This window comes from Palaemon carinicauda, chromosome 38 (assembly GCF_036898095.1).
Source record: "Palaemon carinicauda isolate YSFRI2023 chromosome 38, ASM3689809v2, whole genome shotgun sequence".
Taxonomy (NCBI): Eukaryota; Metazoa; Arthropoda; class Malacostraca; order Decapoda; family Palaemonidae; genus Palaemon; species Palaemon carinicauda.
The window spans coordinates 55,406,717-55,427,619 of record NC_090762.1 but is presented as its reverse complement, the minus strand read 5'-3'; the positions used below and the strand labels follow the sequence as shown (position 1 = coordinate 55,427,619).

General features: G+C 41.6%; 1 long non-coding RNA gene across 3 annotated transcripts in view; it reads right to left on the bottom strand.

Moving 5' to 3' along the window:
• Positions 1–20,903, bottom strand: part of LOC137630635 (uncharacterized) — a 110,891-nt gene that overhangs the window by 80,530 nt on the left and 9,458 nt on the right. For 2 of the 3 annotated variants that reach the window (XR_011041742.1, XR_011041741.1), the window contains exon 2: positions 15,056–15,165. This is a non-coding gene — a long non-coding RNA (uncharacterized lncRNA). Of the gene's footprint in view, positions 1–15,002; positions 15,166–20,903 lie in introns of all 3 variants that reach the window. The other variant, XR_011041743.1, reaches the window with a different exon arrangement.

Sequence of the window (20,903 nt, the reverse complement as noted above, 5' to 3'; positions counted from 1 at the left end):
AAAGACATCACCACACTTAGAACAACTTGACAACCAAACCATTATGCATACAATTAACAACGTTGAAGAATTAGGCGCAAATCATAATTGTTATTCCTTCCAAGGGCCTAGATGTTACCATTCTGGCAATCTATTCCAATCTATTCTTGTACAATATCAACTGCCTTAACCTATATAGGAGTTCAATTAGATTCCGAGGCGTTTATCCCTATCCATGATATAGTCAGATGATTAGGAAAGGACAAATACACTTCGTTCCATCGTTCATTTTTTTTTTTTACCTGTCTGGGAAAAAAATTGGAAGTGTCTAGTAGAGATGTTTAATAGTCCTCTGAAATTATTTGCTGAGGATATGCAGTTACAAATTAAGAGAGATGAGGTGAAGAATCATGCCAGCTCTTAATTTTTTTTTTTCATGCATTATATGGCACTGAACAATCATTGGTTGAAATGCAAACACAAAAATCTCTATCAGCAAAATCCAGACTGTACTAAAGTCTTCCACCAACAGAGGATATTCTTCTATACGGTTTCAGACAATTGGTCTAACGATGATTAGTCTAATACCAATTGGTCCTTAGCGAATTAGTTTAAAATCAACTCGTCCAAAGGTACGATTAGTCTAAAACCAACTCGTCCAAAGGTGTGATTAGTCTAATTACCATTCTGGAAACAGTCATAGTTATATTCTAAGTACCGCTTCATCAATCAACCGTTCTGGAAACTCAGTTATATAGAGTTTGAGCCAAATTGCCTCATAGGTCATGCTTATATTCTACCCAACGCTTCATCTAACCAATAGTTTGCACCAAATTGCTTTATTACTTTTTTCTGGAAACAGTCATAATTAACATTTGATAATTACATTCACATTTTTAGTGTATTCGTTTTTATTATATTTGATATTTACTTACACAACATTTTTAGTGCTTCATCTATTCCCTTATCATGGAGTTTCCTGTGTGAAATTATTCTTTCTGAGAGAAGTAAAAAGCTTACTGTAAATGACGAGCCATTAAAATTTAGTGAGGGTTAACTACCCATCCCATTAGTTTGTGAAGGTAGGGGTAGCAACTTGCTACCCCTCCCACTCAAAACACCTGTGATTGAGCTCAATTTGCTTGGAAGTGGGACTTCAAAGGGGACAGGGTTGGCAGGCAAGTATGAATAAATAGCTAAGGTTTGTATCATTAGGAAAAATACAAATTACCTTCGAATTTGTCATTTATTACATAACCGGAATACAAACCAACGATATTTATAGAGGTGACTCACCCACTAGGAGGGTGGATGTCCCTGCCAATCTGGCTTTTTGGCCTTACCCGGGGTACTCCCTATTGTGCAGAGATTAGTACGACAATAAGTAGACCATAAAACTTTGCTAAACCTGATAAGCATGGTCTGCAGCCTACACAAGCTGTGTGCGATGAGAAAGTAGCAATGTGACTGTCAAGGTAAAGGTTATTCAGAGACTTGCAGGGAATAACCGAGGAGACCGAGACATTCCCAATATCACCTCACCAGGGTGGGATTTGGGACTGGGGAGCAGTCTAACGAAAGCCTGAAGTTAAGGGTCTATGCGAACAGGTCCACAGTCGGGAAAACCCACATTCCCTTAGTCATGACTTTTTGGCTACTAGATGATCCAAAGACCATTCGGAACCCACTATCTGCTCTGCTCAGATTATCAGCGAGCATATTCATCTTGCCTGGAATGAAGCAAGCTGGTAGTGAGACCGAGTGGATTTCTGCCTTTCTCATATCTCTACTGCTAGATGGGATAGGGGCTGCAAAAAAAGTACCTCCTTGCTTTCCTGTGGCAAGGGGGTTGCGATCTGGGGATCGTCAACATGATCACTCGAGGGGACGTCCGTTCGCTGATCAAGGTCTGACATATCCTTTGGCCTTTCAACATTCCTTCTCCCAGGGGTTGGGGAGCATGAAAGAGGTCCCGGGTTGGGATTATGACGGACACGAACGGATGCACCCTCCATTTCACTATCACTATTTACTATTTTGCTTTGCAAACCACGCACTGCACTCCACATAACTTCTTTTTCTGTAGTTAGGGAACGAACCTGCGCACCTAAGGCTGAAATAGCAGCCATCACATCCTTCAAGGAAGGTTCACTTACCTCTGACACCGTATTGGGGTCTGGGACTACTGCAATAGGAATAGGAATATTAGAATGAACATTGAAAGGAATATCACCACCAGAAGATCTATTAAAAAGTATACTAGTTGATCTAGACCTTCTAATTCTATTCCTTTCCAGTCGCTTAATATAGCGTTCAAAAACATTCCAATCACAATCAGACAAAGACTTGCATTCATTACATCTGTTACTATACGAACAAACCTGACCTCTGCAACCACTGCATATTGAATGTGGATCAACAGCGCCCTTAGGCATACGTGTCTTGCATCCTCTAGCACCTTTCTTACAGATTCAGCCATTTTGTAAACAGAAATCGATAGTGAAAAGTCAAAAGAATATCCAAACACAAGCAGCGAAAGTCGTTAACAATAATCGCACAAAAGGTACTTCACCAAATTGTAGAATAAGTTTTCTGGGTCGACCTGTGACGGCAGGTGAAGTCCTTCTATCTACCTTTTTTGATATAAATCTTCCAAATATACCAGAGAAAAATAAAAGCATGGAATGCAGAGGTTACTACCCTCGCGCAAGCACCTCATGAGTGTCGTGTCTACATCGGGGGCGTGTGAAAACCACTTTTCACAGGCTGTCTTCCAATTAGATAACTCCTTCATCAAAGGGAAGGGCCGTAACAAAGACCCCAGAAACCACACTTGCACCAAGCCACCACCACCTACATGAACACAGTCCAGGTCATCCTTCTGTTTTGGACTTGCCAGCAAAGTTGATAATTTTTTGCCCAGTGTTTCTCGAAGTGTTTGTCGTTAATTCAACATGACTGACGTTGCTACTTCACCTTTACCAATGTTAAGTACCATAGTTTGATTTGACAGTTTATTGCAGTACCGGGCATTTGTTCTGTTTCCAGTATTGTGGATTTTAGTTTTGGAAGCGATTGGCCTGCCTCGGTATCGGTAGCCATTTTGGGTTGTGTTCGCTTCAGTAAATTTTCAAGTTATTATTGCCCTTCTAGTACTTGTCATCTAGGTTATATCACTTACGTTTTATGACCAATTTTATTATCATTATTTATTATTAGTTTTTACTATGGTATTTATTTGCTAGCAAGTCCAATTTGGAACTACGAAGAATAGCGATTTAGTCTTTGTTATAGTTTTGTACTCGCCTCAGGAAGGTGCTCGATTTAGACTATATCTTTGTTTATTTGTTATGTTGTCGTTATTCTTCGTTCTTGGTTATTACAATTACTAAGAAAAAGCAATCAATTTTATTATTTTTCTCATCATATTATTGTGTGATGTTGGTTTTTATTATGTAACCTTGAGAGCAAGAGCATGGAGTGCTCGTTTTCTGTTCTACAGATACGAGTTACCACTTCTCTCGTTTTCTTTATTAGCTCGAGTAAGAGAGGTGGATTTCCCGTTTTCCGTTTTTTACGATCACGAGTTATTCCTGCCTCCTCTTATTCTCCGAGTTGATGATATTACGTTTAATGATACACACGTTTTATTGATGTGGTTACTGTTAATATAGCTAGCACTATTAATAGGTTACGTTAGTGTATGAGTCATTAATTGGGGTCGCTTTATGCCGACACCCTTAGCTCCGCCTTGAGTTATACTCCGCTATAATGGATACTCATTGGGTGAGAACTAGTCAGATATTTGGAGTGCAACGGTCAAATCCGGCACTCAGACTCCGGCTGCGGCCTTTTGCACACGAACCTTTGTCATGATTGATCACAATTACATTAATACGGTCCCTTTTTTCATCGAATCTCCTGCTTCACTGGAGATAACACAGACATTCAGTGTTGAGGAATGTTATCGTACCGCTGAGGGTCACGATTTCACGATGACGGACCTTTGTCACTGGTTCTCCGGTACAAACAGAGATCAATCAGACGATCAGAACCGAAGTTAACATTTTGATCAATCAGACGATCAGAACCAAGGTATGAACCCTTTTTCATGAATAATCACAATATCGTTATTACGGTCCTTTTCATCAAATCTCCGGCTTAACCGGATATCGTACAGGCGTTCAGCATTGAGGTTAATATTAGATTTCCTCTGATGTTCACGTTTTCACTATGACGGACCTTTGTCACCGGATCTCCGGTGGCAACAGAGATCACTCAGACCACGGATGGCCAATCTTTGGTTTTAGCTGTAAAGGAAAGGATTTAACATGAATACAAAGTAAACTGTACTTACTTCAATGACACTTTGAATTTGCGTTGGTAATGTTCATTAGCTATTCTTGAAAGTCCTAATGAAAATATATGAACATAATTAGCAATTTTAAAGAAAAGTCATTCAATTTACTATCTTTGGGGTATAGTGCGCCACTTGTAATCATGAAATGCGCCACTTTTGGCGCATGCGCCATAGGTTGGCCACCCCTGACTCAGACATTAAGAACCGGGGTTAACATTATTTTACCGATGAGGTTTATAGTTACATGTTATGTGGTTACTGGATATTAGTATTCTATTGATTCATCTGTTCACTGACCAGAGTCTCAAGGAACAGTAGATAGCCTCTCATGGCATAGTTGGTTTCGACCTGAGTGGAAATTTATTTCTATTTGAACACGATGGTGTATGGATATTTATCCATATTTATACATAGTTAGAATTAAATATATGCATAATATAGGCATAATTAATTTATTTCTATTTGAACACAATGTTGTATGGATATTTATCCATATTTATACATGTTAGAATTAAATATATGCATAAATATAGGAATAATTAATTTATTTCTATTTGAACACGAGGTTGTATGGATATTTATCCATATTTATACATAGTTAGAATTAAATATATGCATAAATATAGGCATTTTTATTAGTTATACGGCTGATCCCAGCCTGTGAATAAGATCACTAACCAAAGTTTCAAAGAACATCCAGACTTATGTACCCTTTCTTTTACAGAAGGTCCGCCTACATGGTATGGTTCCCTGAGTCATGCACGTTCTGCTACGAGCTGTCCTCGCTACTCCGGACCCATGATGTAAGTTGGTTCTAATATGTTTCCTTTTGGTATCCTTTGGTGATGATTTAATTTGATCCGGATTAATGTATGCATTGCTTATTGAGGAGAACGGTCTTCTCCTTCATCACTAATCCCCTCACTTCTTTCAGGATGATGATGAATCTCTCCGGCCTGCAAGAGAGGCTCTCCGCCCTTGGGTATCAAGGTTTGGAAGGAGTGCTCCATCTAGAGGTCCCTATCTCCTCGGAGTGTCCTCTCTAAGGTTGGACGTCGACCCCATGGACGGGCAGGTAGGTGGGGATGAGTTTTGAGCCTTCAGCTTGGCAATTACCTGCGTCACCGACCTAGGACCCTCAAAGGATCCTGATGCTCGTGCTACCTTGCATAAAACCGTGACTGCTAAAAGCAACACATTCTAGGGAAAGCCAAGGGGCTATGACAGAGCTCAAAGATATGGTGGTGAGTCGGATCCGTTCAGGAACTCGGATGACTCCCCCTACAGCCCCAGGCGTATCAAAGTAACCTCCTTCGATAAAAACAACGCATAGATATTTGCCTTACATGTTCCATATATAGATGGTACCATAACTCTGGATGGCATAGACGTCCACCCTCTGGGGGACCTAGAATTTACTCTCAGGTACTAGAATTCCCATTCAACGGATTCGTTCGATTGAAAGAGCATGCCTTGGTTAGGTTGGACAAGATACCGAAGGTAACGGTATTATTTCCTAAAGGGCAGGCCCGATCTGTCTGGACCAGGATGTTGTCGGTCTGGGGGGTACGATAATTCCAAGCTCACCCCACACAATGGGGAATACGCCATATCTACAGATGCTCTCATTGTTGCCTTGCCTATTATGGATAAATGGACAGGTCTTACTATTCAAGCTGACAAAGAAGGTTCGGCCATACCGGCTCTTTAAGAGCCGGACCCCACCTCAGGGAGACCCTAGCCTCGATTTATCCCACCGAGACTTTGTTTCAGATATTCAGGAAGAACCAATCTCTGCCCTTCCAATTCGACCTACACGTTTGGTGGTCTGATCGGGTTAGTTGTGGGAAATACGTTCTGTCTGAGGCCTCTATCAGACAGGAATCGAGCAGGCTGATAGTTCCTCCTGATGAGGTAAAACCTTCTTCCCTCAGGAGGAGGTGAACAAGGTTCTACAAGATGATACGAGAGCAACCCATAATTGCAGGAAAGGCTGGGCCTCACTGCCAGAAAGGAGGCCGAAGACCAAAAGCAAGCTTTCTTCAAGAAGAAGCAGAGAGTTGCCCTCTACAAAACGAACCGGGGTCACTGCCATCATTAGTCAGTTACCCACTCGACATCACAGTCTTCCTCCGATTCGTCGGCTATGCATCCGGATCCTTCTAGGTTCACTCCCTCACAACGAGGTAGTCCCGGTAGGGGAGAGACTTTACCACTTTCAAGACCATTGGACCTTCGGTCCGTGGGCTCATAGCATAATCCCTAAAGGTTTGAAGTGGAAATGGCCACAAGGTCCTCCTCCTCCACCAGTGACCCTCTCCCAGAAATCCACTCCCATCCTGAAAGAGTACACCACAGAGTTACTCAAGAAGAAAGCAATCAAACGGGACCGATCACCGAAGTTCCAAGGCCGCCTGTTCACAATTCCGAAGAAAGGCTTGTCGGCATTGAGAGTGGACCGGGACTTGTCAAAGCTAAACTCTTACATTCTCTGCGACAAGTTCCGGATGTTGACTATCTCTCAGGTACGGACCTTACTTACCCGTGGGGCCGTCACCACCTCTGTCGATCTTACCGACGACTATTATCATGTGCCTATAGCTCGAAACTTCTCTTCTTATCTGGGTTTCCGCATAGGCAGGAAAGCCTTTGCGCTCAAGACATGCCCTTCGGCCTCAACATTGATCCCAGGATATTCACGAAACTGGGAGAGACAGTGTTAGAACAACTCAGGAATCAAGAGATACAGATCATTGCTTATCTGGATGGTTGGCTCATTTGGGCCCAGTCGGCCATAGAAGGCAACAGAGCTACGAAGGAAGTACTTCGATTTCTCGACAACCTGTGATTTCGGGTCATTCTCCAAAAGTCTCGCCTGCAACCATCAGGCCACTTAGATTGGTTAGACATTCAGTGGGACCTTTCGAAGCACACGTTGTCTCTCCCTTCCAAAAAGGTAAGAGGAATAGCTTCCAAGATCAAGAATTTTCTCAAACACAATTCACTCCAATAACAGGTCTCCTATTAAAAGCCAAACTCAAAGACATCAATCGAGTTTGGAGAAAGAGAGCTACAGTACCTTTAAGAGACAAGGTCTCGAAGATCCCCTCTGTCTTGAAAATGAGACTACGCCCATGGTCCGAACTGAAGAACCTCTCCAAATCGGTTCCTCTACAATTCTCACCTCCACAAGTGACTTTCCATACAGCCGCGCCTCTAAGTGGATGGGGGGATCACTCCGAACATCAGATGTTTCAGGGCTCTTGGTCCATCGCCATGAAACAGTCCCATATCAATATTTTCGAAGCCATAGCAGTGTTCTTGACCCTGAAGAGACTCTCTCCTCCGAGGTCGAGCCACATCAGAGTAGTGTCAGACAGCACAGACGTAGTACACGGCGTCAACAAGGGAGGATCCAAGTCACCCAACCTTAATTGGATCCTGGTCACTATCTTCGCCTGGTCAACAGAAAAGAACTGGATCCTGTCAGTAACTCACCTTGCAGGAGTCCAGAATGTGAGAGCGGACTCACTAGCCAGGACGAAACCACTGGAGTCAGAATGGTCTCTAGACATAATTTCATTCCGGTGGATACTCAGGAACCATTAGAAGAAGGTTTACCTATTTCCCCCAGTGAATCTTCTAATGAGACTTTTACACAAACTACGCCCCTTCCGGGGGGCAGTGGCTTTAGTACCACCTCACTGGCCAAGAACAGTTGGTTTCCTCTCCTCCTCGAGTTGAAACTCCGTCCCTTCCGGATCCTGTTCCCCAAAGTGACTCAAGTAATCCAAACTCACTGTGTCAGATTACTCAAGGATAGCCAAAACTCTAACTTTGTGGACTACAGGAAGTTTGCAGCTCGTAGAGACGCGAACATTGAACCGGAAAACGATTTCTTCATCGAATCAGACAAAAGGGACTCGACAATTCGCCAATATGATTCGGCCGTTAACAACTAGCAGATTCCCTAAGAGTTCAGACCATACTCGTATGTCTCCGAATATAGCCATCTTTTTCTTGAGGTTCCTATTTGGCAAAGGTCTAACAGTTAACACTTTAACCACCATCAAGTCAGCTTGGAAGAAGATCTTCCTTGTTGGGTTTAGCATTAACCTAGCTGATTCCTATTTCTCATCTATTCCAAAAACATGTGCTAGGCTTTGACCTTCGGTTCGGCCACAAAAGGACTCTGTCTCTGAACGGTGTCCTCAAAACTTGCGCCGGACACGGACAATGAATCCTGCTCTTATATCACTCTTCTTAGGAAGACTTTATTTCTAACGGCTTTGGCCTCAGGTGATGGAATATCAGAACTAGCTCTCTCACGAACCCGGAAAACATAGATTTCCTCCCTTCAGCCGAAGTACTCCTTTCTCCAGACAATGCTTTCCTAGCTAAAAGAAGAGGATCCGCAAATAGGTGCTCCCCTCGGAAGATTATTCTTCTTCCCCAGGATCTTTTCTCTGTGTGCAGTCACTACTCTCAAGGCCCTTTTAGCTAGAACTGCCACCCGCTCGTCTGGCCCCTTGGTTATCAGGGAACAAGGAGGTACTATTTCCATTCACGGTATCAGGCAACAAATCCTCTACTTCTTTAAACATACTAATCCGGAATCATTTCCCCAGGCTCATGATATACGGACAGTAGATACCTACATCAATTACTTCCAGAACAGGGACTTTGATGATTTTTAAAAAATATACGGGTTGGAAATCCCCTATGGTTGTCAAACGCCACTATCTAAAGATCTTACAGGCCCTTAAATACCCGACGATGGCAGCGGGGAGCCTTTCCCTCCCCATTAATCTCTACTACTTCCTTTCTTCCATCTCTTCTCTTCTCCCTCCTACCCGCCACTCACACCACGTCGCCACTCTCCTGGGTAGTTCGTTAGCCCTATGATATTTGCCATGTTTAATTCCTATGGTTTAACTGTTATTGTAGTTACCGTTCCTTTAATGTTTAGATATGCTTAGACATGTAAGGTTTGATGCCTTTTGTGATTCGACACTCAGTTGACTCCTTGTCGTCTTAGTTATTTAGCCTTACGTTCCCTATGTCATTTGGCTAGTTGGTAATTGGACGTTTTTTACATTATTATATTATATTATTGTCGTACATGGTGAATGTATTCTCCGCATTATGTTATTACTCTATTGGGCTTTAGAAGGCATTCTCTGGTACATTTTCACCGGCCGTCACAGGTCGATCCAGAAAAGGAATGTTGACGAAGGAAAACTCTATTTCTGGGGAGAGACCTGTGACGCCCGGTGAAACCCTTCCCGGTTATTTTTGTACGGACCCACCCTTTCCTTGCCAAGCCATGTGTTCTTGCAGAAGGATGACCTGGAGGGTGTTCGTGTAGGTGGCGGTGGCGTGGTGCAAGTGTGGTTTCTGGGGTCTTTGTTACGGCCCTTCCCTTTGATGAAGGAGTTATCTAATTGGAAGACAGCCTGTGAATAGTGGTTTTCACACGCCCCCGATGTAGACACGACACTCACGAGGTGCTCGCGCGAGGGTAGTAACCTCTGCATTCCATGCTTTTATTTTTCTCTGGTATATTTGGAAGATTTATATCAGAAAAGGTAGATAGGAGGACTTTTCACCGGGTGTCACAGGTCTCTCCCCAGAAATAAATTTTTCCTTCGTCAAAATCCGAGGTGGTGACTCGATCAACGATAGAGAATTTCTGAAGAATGTTGGGAATAGTTCTGTTAACCTATGGGAGATAACGCTCATGTATGACCACCTACTGTCATGGCGGCGATCGTCACAAATTTTAATTTTCTGTTGTGCCGCGTCGAAACACGAGATTTAAGCTATATACAGTGGAACCTCTACACATGAACGTATCTACATCCGAATTTTCCAACATCCGAAGTAAAATTCGAGCAATTTTTCGACTCTACACCCGAATTTTTTTTCGACACCCGAAGTAAACAATAGGTACTCATAGCGCCGGATGTATTTTTTATTTCCGCCGATAGAGGGCAGCACTTAGACCTCGGAGGAACCCTCAAGTAGCGTGGCTTGGGTCATTCCTCTGTTCTCGTCGGCTTTGTGTGGTTGTGCGCTGTGCGTTCTGCTATTAACTATTTTAATCGTGATTTTTTAAGTACATCCTTTTACGGTTTTTTACGTAAAGCATGGGTCCTAAAAGGCTTAGTTTCGCAAGTGGTAGTGGTAGTGGTGAGAAAAGGAAGAAGGCAATGCTTTCTTTAGAAGTAAAGCAAGAAATTATTGAAAAGCATGAGCGAGTGAACTTGCAAAAGAATATGGCCGAAACATGTCGACGATTTCGACAATCTTGAAACAGAAAGAAGCCATTAAAGCACTGAAACCTTCAAAGGGGATCACCATCATTTCAAAACGTCGTAGCCCTGTCATAGAAGAGATGGAACGACTTCTGCTAATCTGGATCAAGGACAGAGAGATTGTTGACGACACCATCACCGAAACTATCATCTGCGAGAAGGCGCACGCCATCTTCACTGACTTGAAGGAGGCGAGCTCTGGTAGTGATGCTGGGGAGAGTTCAACTGAACCTTCCTCAGACGATTTCAAGGCATCTCGTGGCTGGTTTGAAAAATTTAAGAAACGGTCCGAGATTCACTCAGTTGTTCGCCACGGAGAGGCTGCAGCTGACTTTGTGAAGAGCTTTGAAAGGACCGTGCAGGAAGAAGGGTACGTAGAGCAGCAGGTGTTCAATTGTGATGAAACCGGGCTGTTTTGGAAGAAGATGCCCAGTCGAACCTACATCACCGCCAAAGAGAAGAAATTGCCTGGGCATAAGCCAATGAAGGATCGGTTGACTCTTGCCCTATGTGCCAACGCTAGCGGCGACTTTAAAGTCAAGCCCTTACTGGTTTACCATTCGGAGAACCCTAGGGCCTTTAAGGCACACAACGTCGATAAGGACCAGCTTCATGTTTTCTGGCGATCCAACTCGAAGGCCTGGGTCACTAGGCAGTTCTTTGTCCAATGGGTTAACCAAGTTTTTGGTCCTTCTGTGAAGAAGTATCTTCATGAGCAGAAATTGCTTTTAAAGTGCCTGCTATGCCTTGACAATGCACTCGCTCACCCCCCCCCCCCCGCCCGGACTTGAAGATGATATCTTCCAAGAATTCAAGTTCATAAAGGTGCTGTATCTTTCACCGAATACCACCTCTATCCTTCAGCCCATGGACCAGCAAGTCATCTCGAACTTCAAGAAGCTCTACACCAAGCACCTATTCAAGCAGTGCTTTAATGTCACGCAAAGCACAAACTTAACTTAGCGTGAATTTTGGAAAAGCAATTTTAACATCGTGCGCTGCATGAAGATCATAGATCAGGCTTGGGTGGGATTGACTCGACGAACCCTCAATTCTGCCTGGAAGAAGCTGTGGCCTGATGCAGTTTCTCCCCGAGATTTCGAGGGTTTTGACCCCGAACCTGATCCCGTGGTGGGTGCAGCGGAAGACGTAGAGGAAATCGTCTCCCTTGGCAAGTCCATGGGTCTGGAGGTCGACGCAGATGACATCACGGAACTCGTCGCCGAACATCACGACGAACTTACTACAGAGGAGCTTAAGGAACTTCATGCTATGTCTGAGCACACGAGTGATGACGAGGAAGGGATCGAGGAGGTAGAACATGTGTTAGGTTCGGCGCAAATAAAAGAGATGTTAGGAAAATATTAAGACAAGGTCGACTTCATCGACAAATACCATCCAAAAAAATTGCAGGTTTGTCGTATAGTTGCACAGTTCGATGATGTTAGCCTAACTTACTTTTGAAACATTCTGAAAAGCCGTACCAAGCAACTTTCTATTGATAGCTTCTTTAAAAAAACTATGAAGCGAACTTGTGATGAAAAGGAAGGAAGTGGTTCAAAGAAAATGGCAGCGTGAAGAGAAAAAAATTCAATCAATTTTAAGTGTAGAGAGTGAAAGTGATTAAAATTAATCATCAAAAATAAAAAAAGAAAATGTAAAAAAAAAATAAAAAATATAAAAATAAAAAAGAATAAATAAGCTAAGTTAGGTTAAAGTTCACTTAGTGTAAGTTAGAATATGTTACGGTAGTGTACGTTTATCGTAGTCACCCTCTCTACCTCCTCGCCGCCCGTCTGTCTCCTCTCTGCGTAGCAAGACCGACACCTGCGCTGGACTTTCTAAGGTAAAGTGACGCTAAAAACCCATTTCTTATTTATTATTTCTAGATAATTATTCTTTTTTACAAGTCTATTATCTAATTTAGAGTGCATATTGTCATGTGTAATTATGTGTAGTAATCTATTAAGGTGTTATCATAGGTTTTTGGGCTCAACCACGGATTAATCCTATTTCAATGTATTCTTATGGGAAAATTCGTTTCTACATCCGAACATTTTCTACCCCCGAAGTCGGTTGTGGAACGGATTAAATTCGTATGTAGAGGTACCATTGTATATGCAACTACAAGGGAAGTTACATATTTAAAATTATTATTTTACTTGCTTAATGAAGAAAGCCATTCGGTAGCACAACCTAACATGCAAAAGGGAAAGGTGTTACTCCCCGGAGTATTCTGCCGGCCGCCCACGAGTGACGGGCGATGACCTTCAGAAAGAGCAAGACCGAAGTCAAGCTCCGAAAGGGGCGCACTCCCTTCCCCCAGCAGAATCCTTCTAAGAACACGTCGAGGGAAAGGCAATGACAACAGTCGAACGGAGGAGTATCCAAACAATGATGATTCCCATGGGGCAACATATAAAAAAATTAAGTATGTTTTCATATACAAGTTAAAATGTCAAAGATTAATGGCAGTCCCCCCCCCCCCAAAAAAAAGGCAAGGAGGAAGAGCAGTAACAACCACTCTCCATCCAAGCCAAAAGCAAAGTGAGCTCAATCACAGGTGTGTGAGTGGAAGGGGTATCAAGCTAACCCCTGCTAACTAGTGGAATGAGTGCAGTAGTTAACCCTTGCTAAATTTTAATGACTCCTCCTTTCAGCTTTGCCGAAAGTAATACCCTTGTAAATAGCGTTGGTTTGTATTCCCGTTACGGAACAAATATTAATTTACATAGTAAAGCACTTGTACAAGTTTCTGATTCAAGTTTTCATCTTTGCCTTTACATCAGTTTTAGAGTAACTGACATTAGACCAATAAGTCTATTGGGCAAATCAGTCTTAAGACTAAATGTCTTTGGACGAATTGGTCTAATAGACCAATATGCTTTGGACCTTTAACACATTAAAAGTTCTGCTGATGCAATGGTCATAAGCAAGTTATCACACATCACTAACCCAAAAGTTGTTACCTTCACATCATATGGCTGGCCTCTGAAAAAATCTCTAACACTGAAAAAGGTAAATGTCTCATATGACGTCGATAGGATCAGGGAGATCGTTTAATGTCAAGACACAAAATGAGGAAACATCACAGCATATGATTCGTAAGGCCGAGTAAAATAAGAAGGCATATAGGCAAAAAAATTAAGAGTACAAATGGGTGTAGCTTTTGACCAGAAAAGGACCATTTCTTGTAGTGCACTACATAAGCGCAGATTTAAAAAGATTACAGAGCTCAAAAACTCGTTGTTAATGCAGTTACAAAAGCGCGCCAATATTATTTCCATTGGACTCGCAATTTCAATAAATTTTGTTTAGTGTGTTAATGATTCACAAAGTGTTCGCTGTTGTTAAAACCATTTGATTACACCTTGATGATCAGTCAGTCCATTGTTTGTCTCGAACTAGGTAATGAGTACAAGGACAACGACAGTGACATTGGCCAGTGGCTAAAATTATCCTTTGGATTACATGATTTCATTGATGCTAAGGAAGTTGAAAATTGCTTTGTGGATGAACTTATACCAGATGTACCCCAGGATGATATATGTATACATTTTGCAGACTATCTTGTTAACAATTATATATCACTAAACTCAAGGTATCCTCCAGTGCTTTGGGTTGAAATCCTTTCAAATACCAACTGCACAAACAATGCTGGGGAATCTTGTCATGACCATGATAATGAACATTTTTAAACATCTCATCCATTTATTAATTTAGATAAAAAAACAAAGCTATTATTATTATTCACGACTATCATCACTCTCAAAATATTTTGCTACCAATTTCCATACGGGTAAAATACGAAACCTTTTCTCTTTATCCTACATCTGAAAGCTGGTCACCATCCAATATATAAGTTACCTAATCTGGACACGATAAAATAAAATAAATAACTAAAATAAAAAGTATTGAAATCTATCCAACCAGTCAGTACTGATGCCACATGCTTGTGTTACATTAAAGGAGCCGAAATCCTTTAATATGTACCACCGCCAGGTTTCCACATGCGGAAGTCACCAGCCAGGAGACACAGAAGGATATTTAGAGTCACAGAATAAAAGATTCAAAGATATATTAAATGTTACCTTGTTTTAAATCAACTTCATGTCTCCCAGGGGACCACCATTAAAGACTGGCTTTATATTTCAAAATTAAAAACTAGCATTTAAAATCTCGATACTATACTATTACTTTACTTTCACTACTTTAAGAGCTGCTTTTCAAGTCCTATAATCCAGGGGAACCCTACTCTCTGCAGAACCTCAGTCATTTCATCGTACATATTCCAATTATTCCTAACCATATACAAAACTTTTCTCCATTGAAATATAGTGGCTCACTTATTAGAGGGGGGAGGTCCCCTAGAACTGAACGAAATGGTTCCTTTGAATACCATGAATATGCCAGTCTCCTTGGTTCCATACATGATAGAGGAGATGACTCCAACATTGCCTCGCCTATCAACTCATCAGAGGAATGGGTGGGCTGATAAGTAGTGACCATCTGCAAAATAGAAAACAAATAATTAGGATAAAGTATTAAACTGATTATGATATACATTTGCATATATATATATATATATATATATATATATATATATATATATATATATATGAGAGAGAGAGAGAGAGAGAGAGAGAGAGAGAGAGAGAGAGAGAGAGAGAGAGAGAGAGAGATCCGTATAATATCAGCTTGGGCTGTATTGGCCAAAACTGATGACTACTTGATCAAATGGGGCTTTAAAACTGTTTAGCCCTGATGACTGTTGAGAAAATACCTAGTAGGCCTACCATCACTCATATTCTCTGATCATGCTTGCTATCTTGTAATTTGGAGAACCATGGCTTAGATAATATCAATAACAGGACACATCATTGGTTGGCTGTTAGGCGAGATAGGCTATGAGTGAATTAACACATTCACATTTAGAAAAAAAAAAAAACTGGGATGTACGCTAAAAGGCTTGATTTACGTAATTCTACTACCCTAAAAATGTGTTATGCAAGGACCACCTTCGATATGCAGGTATCTTAACAAATTAATTACAAGAAATATAACCATTAACAATTAGGAATTACCATCGCAAGAAAATGATATTTTCATAATAAAATAAAATTTTTAATATACTTACCCGCTGGTTATATAATGGCTGAAGTCTCCTGACGCCGTGGCAGAAATTCAAAACCTCGCACTATCGTAGATATGGCAGGTGTACACCCGCGCCCTAGCGGTACCACAGGTGGAACTACACTCACCAACCTCAGTTCTTCCATGCCTCATAGCAATACCACAGGTAGTCTCTAGAGGGGAGGAGGGCGGGTGTTAAATTTATATAACCAGCGGGTAAGTATATTCAAAAATTTATTTTATTATGAAAATATCATTTTTAAATATAAAACTTACCCGCTGGTTTTATAATGGCTGATTGACACCCCTTGGTGGCGGGTCAGAGACAGCTACATATTGAAAATTCACTTAAGCATTACATAAACACCCAACCTAAGCGGTTCTCACCTGATAAGGAAGCTGACAGCAATGATACTATGCCTAATTTCGTCCGCTATCCTTAGGAGATCCAGTGATCCACTCGGGGCTGATGATCTCTAGGAGCTGTCAAACGGTACAATCACCTATAACATGACAGGACCTCAACTAATACACTTATTCCGGGCGCACTCTAGGATCAAATTGACCACCTGACTAAACCAAAGATTGCGGGAGGCTGATGACCAGCCTCCACAAACAACCATAACTTACGAGTTCCAAGAGATAGAAAAGGGGTATTAGGAAAAGGGAACGTAGTGGTAGTTCATTCACCTACTATCGCATTCACTGCTACGAAAGGACCAAACGTATAACAGTCCTCATAATGAGTCTGAACATGTTTCAAATAATGGGATGCGAATACTGACTTACTCCTCCAAAAGGTCGTATCCATCAAACTTTGTAGAGAACGATTCTGTTTAAAAGCTACTGAAGTCGCTACCGCTCTGACTTCATGTGTCTTTACTTTGAGAAGCCTCTGATCCGCTTCATCACACTGAGCATGAGCTTCTCGAATTAACAGTCTTATGAAAAAAGACAAGGCATTCTTTGACATGGGCAGTGAGGGATTTCGGACTGCACACCACATAGCGTCTGAGTGGCCTCTCAGATTCTTTGTTCTGTCCACATATAGCCGTAATGCTCTTACTGGACAAAGCACCCTCTCCAACTCATCTCCCAAAAGGATAATGAATCCCTCCCTATGGTACTGTATCTGCAACACCTACAAAGCTACAAAGAATGACGGTGGCGCCTCGCGGTGGCGGATTGGCGCACTATTAGCAGAGCAGTAGGGAGCGTCGAGAGCGATGTCTAAGTAACGACTCTCCTTATTCTTGCCTCTCTTTCCCCTCAAAGTGAAAGCTCTATTGAGGGTGTAGATAGCCATGAGACGTGTGAAGAATACGTCCTCTAATATTACGCGATATCCCTGCGTAAAAGTTTAAGGGATATTCGCTCCAGGAGTTAGAATTCTGGATACCTTTGGTAAATTCTCTGGGATATATCACTGTAGGTCAAATATACCTAGGAAGCTACCTTCGAAGGAACTTCCATCACGACGACATGGCCTAAGCCCAAAAAATATACTTGTCAGTACTAAACAGATTGAATTTGAAAAGCGATTGGGATAATACGCAAAATATTTCTGCAAAACCATAGTATTATTAGTATTATTATTATGACAAGATAAGCTACACCCTAGTTGGACATTCAAGATGCTAAAAGTCCAAGGGCTCCAACAGGGAAAAATAGCCCAGTGAGGAAAGGAAAGTAAGGAAATAAACTAAAAGAGAAGTAATAAACAATCAAAATAAAACATACTAAGAACAATAACAACGAATAAGACTGTCATTAAGTAATTAGTTAAGTGTGAATAATATATTTAAATAGTAAATGGTTTATTAAAGTGTTATTATTAATTCATAGGTGTAATTGTTATTTACTTGTTATTATTCATTTAGAGGAAGTTTTGAACATTTAGGCCTATTTGGTATTTTAGGATAGTTATTTGAAAATCTTAAAATCACTGTATTGTTATTACCACTTCATAGTCATTTTACATCCGTCGTAAAAACACTAATTTTCCTTGGAGAAACAACTGCTCATTTAACAATGTTTTTAAAGGGAATTTTAGATGTTTTGAAAGGCAATTTTAGTTGATTTCACAACAATTTCGATTTGTTTTCCTGAAATGTCTTGTCTTTATTCGAAAAACAATAATTGTTAACCTATTACATTTTGTGGTGCTAAAGAAGGGCTTTTGCAATATTGTTTAACGTGTAAATAGTTTTAGCCCATGATTTGTGGTTGAATCCCTCTAGGATACCGGGTTAAGTATCCCTAGGATTCCTAGTTAAATCTCCTTAAGATTCGTGAGTAAATCTCCTTAGGATTCGTGAGTAAATCTCATTAGGATTCGTGGTTAAATCTCATTAGGATTCGTGGTTAAATCTTAAGGACTCGTGGTTAAATCTTAAGGACTCGTGGTTAAATCTTAAGGACTCGTGGTTAAATCCCCTTAGGATTTTTGGTTAAATCCCCTTAGGATTTTTGGTTAAATCCCCTTAGGATTTTTGGTTAAATCCCCTTAGGATTTTTGGTTAAATCCCCTTAGGATTTATGGTTAAATCCCCTTAGGATTTATGGTTAAATCCCCTTAGGATTTATGGTTAAATCCCCTTAGGATTTATGGTTAAATCCCCTAAGGATTTATGGTAAAATCCCCTTAGGATTTATGGTTAAATCCCCTTAGGATTTATGGTTAAATCCCCTTAGGATTTATGGTTAAATCCCCTTAGGACTCATGGTTAAATTCATAAAATTCATGGTTAAATCCACACAAGATTTCAGGTTAAGTCCCCTAGGATTCATGGTTAATGTATAAACTATAAAGGAATTTCGACGATGGAAAAATCTATTTCTGGGGAGAGCCCTGTAACGCCCGGTGAAAAGGGTCCTTTACACTTTTCTAATATAAATCTTCCAAATATACTAGAGAAAGATAAAAGCATGGAATGCAGAGGTTACTACCCTCGCGCGATCACCTTGTGGGTGTCGTGTATACAACAAGGGAGTGTGAAAACCACTATTCACAGGCTGTCTTCCATTTAGATAATCCCTTCATCAAAGGGGAGGGCCGTGACAGGCCCTAGAGAATACAGTTGGACTACCCCACCGACACCTACTACTCGTGCCCTCCAGGCCATTCTTCTGCAAGAACATATGGCTTGGCAAGGAAAGGGTGGGTCCGTACAAAAATAACCGGGAAGGGTTTCACCGGGCGTCACAGGTCTCTCCCCAGAAATAGATTTTTCCTTCGTCAAAATCCCTTTTCTGGGTCGATCTGTGACGGCAGGTGAAAATGTACCAGAGAATGCCTTCCAAGCCCAATAAAGTAATAACATAATGCGGAGAATACAATCACCATTTACGACAATAATGTAACATAATAATGTAAGAAACGTCCAATTACCAACTAGCCAAATGACATAGGGAACGTAAGGCTAAATAACTAAGACGACAAGGAATCAACCGACTGTCGAATCGCAAAAGGCATCAAACCTTACATGTCTAAGCATATCTAAACCTTAAAGGAACGGTAACTACAATAACAGTTAAACCATAGGAATTAAACATGGCAAATATCATAGGGCTAACGAACTACCCAGGAGAGTGGCGACGTGGTGTGAGTGGCGGATAGGAGGGAGAAGAGAAGAGATGGAAGAAAGGAAGAAGCAGAGATTAATGGGGAGGGAAAAGGCTCCCCGCTGCCATCGTCGGGTATTAAGGGCCTGTAAGATCTTTAGATAGTGGCGTTTGACAACCATAGGGGATTTCCAAACCGTATATTTTTTAAAAATCATCAAAGTCCCTGTTCTGGAAGTAATTGATGGAGGTATCTACTGTCCGTATATCATGAGCCAGGGGAAATGATTCCGGATTAGTATGTTTAAAGAAGTAGAGGATTTGTTGCCTGATACCGTGAATGGAAATAGTACCTCCTTGTTCCCCGATAACCAAGGGGTCAGACGAGCAGGTGGCAGTTCTAGCTAAAAATGGCCTTGAGAGTAGTGACTGAACACACAGAAAAGATCCTGGGGAAGAAGAATAATCTTCCGAGGGGAGCACCTATTTTGCGGATCCTCATTTCTTAGCTAGGAAAGCATTGTCTGGAGAAAGGAGTTCTTCGGCTGAAGGGAGTAAATCTATGTTTTCCGGGTTCGTGAGAGAGCTGCTAGTTCTGATATTCCATCACCTGAGGCCAAAACCGTTAGAAATAAAGTCTTCCTAAGAAGAGTGATATAAGAGCAGGATTCATTGTCTGTGTCCGGCGCAAGTTTTGAAGATACCGTTCATAGACCAGAGTCCTTTTGTGGCCAAACCGAAGGTCAAAGCCTAGCACATGTTTTTGGAATAGATGAGAAATAGGAATCAGCTAAGTTAATGTTAAACCCAACAAGGAAGATCTTCTTCAAAGCTGACTTGATGGTGGTTAAAGTGCTAACTGTTAGGCCTTTGCCAAATAAGAACCTCAAGAAAGAGATGGCTATATTCGGAGACATACGAGTATGGTCTGAACTCTTAGGGAATCTGCTAGTTGTTAACGGCCAAATCATATTGGCGAATTGTCGAGTCCCTTTTGTCTGATTCGATGAAGAGATCGATTTCCGGTTCAATGTTCGCGTCTCTACGAGCTGCAAACTTCCTGGAGTCCACAAAGTTAGAGTTTTGGCTATCCTTGAGCAATCTGACACAGTGAGTTTGGATTACTTGAGTCAGTTTGGGGAACGGGATCCGGAAGGGACGGAGTTTCAACTCGAGGAGGAGAGGAAACCAACTGTTCTTGGCCAGTGAGGTGGTACTAAAGCCACTGCCCCCCGGGAGGAGCGTAGTTTGTGTTAAAGTCTCATTAGAAGATTCACTGGGGGAAATAGGTAAACCACCTTCTAATGGTTCCCGAGTATCCACCGGAATGAAATTATGTCTAGAGACCATTCTGACTCCAGTGGTTTCGTCCTGGCTAGTGAGTCCGCTCTCACATTCTGGACTCCCGCAAGGTGAGTTACTGACAGGATCCAGTTCTTTTCTGTTGGCCAGGCAAAGATAGTGACCAGGATCCGATTCAGGTTGGGCGACTTGGATCCTCCCTTGTTGACGCAGAGTACTACGTCTGTGCTGTCTGACACTACTCTGAT